Below are 991 nucleotides of genomic sequence, written 5' to 3' on the forward strand. Positions count from 1 at the left end.
TTTATTAATTGCTTTAAAGTCGGTGAGGCATCAAATTTTCGTCGGGCAGCTGGAGGAAAGGATGCTCTGGGCTCAGGGAAATAGGGGTGGAGGGGCTGGGACGGGTGTAACCACCCCCTTCCTGCTGCCCCTTCCCACGGGCAGGATCCCAGCCGGCTCGGGGGTGGGGGCCCGCGCTACAGGTTACACTTTTAAAACCAGATTTATCTTTTTTCTCTTGTTCTGCGAGGTCTGACTCATGGCTTTTGGCACTCGGGGGCTGATGGAAGGCAGCTCCAGAGAAGGTCAGCCCAATTAACGGCAGCAACCCCAGACTTCTCCTCCTTGTAATCCCGGCCAGATGTTTAGAGGAGACCAACTGCCTTACTGTGATATTCTGACATTTTTTGTGTCGCCAAAAAAAGCCCTTTTCTGCCCTTTTCCCAGCTGTCCCCACGGCGCGGGCAGGGAGCGGCCTGGGATGGGGCTGTAAGTGGTTTGGGGACAGGGTTATGATTTTGGTGGGTAGTGATGTGCCCTGATGAGACCCCAGCGTGCAGGCGAACCATGGGGACCACTCCTCTCACCCTCTCCGGCACGGCTGGCGGCTGGAGGGTCCTCCCCCCAGTTGGGTTGTCCCCTGCTTGTTGGGACTGAGCTCTGGCACGCTCAGTGCACGAGTGGTCCAGGGAGCCACCATCCTGGGCTCGCTGCCTGCATCCCGTGCCCGCATCCCTGGCACACGGACGCTCGCCGTCACCCTGGCTGGTGCAGCTGGATGTGGTGAGAATTAATTGAGCACCGGCCGGAGGCGGCTTTAATTAGCACCGAGGTGGCGGGGGGGAGGATGCCCAAGCACCGCTGCCGCCTTTCCCTGCCGAGGGGCAGATGCCGGGAGAGTATCCAGGCACTGCCAGCCCCCTGCTGCCATCCCTGCTCCCACCGGGAAAGCGGCTTCATCCGCATTACGGCGTGGCAGGGCCCTGCGGTGACAGCGGGCAGGAGTGATGGG

The sequence above is a fragment of the Cariama cristata genome, unplaced genomic scaffold (genome assembly GCF_000690535.1).
Source record: "Cariama cristata isolate BGI_N322 unplaced genomic scaffold, ASM69053v1 scaffold26939, whole genome shotgun sequence".
NCBI classification, from domain to species: Eukaryota; Metazoa; Chordata; class Aves; order Cariamiformes; family Cariamidae; genus Cariama; species Cariama cristata.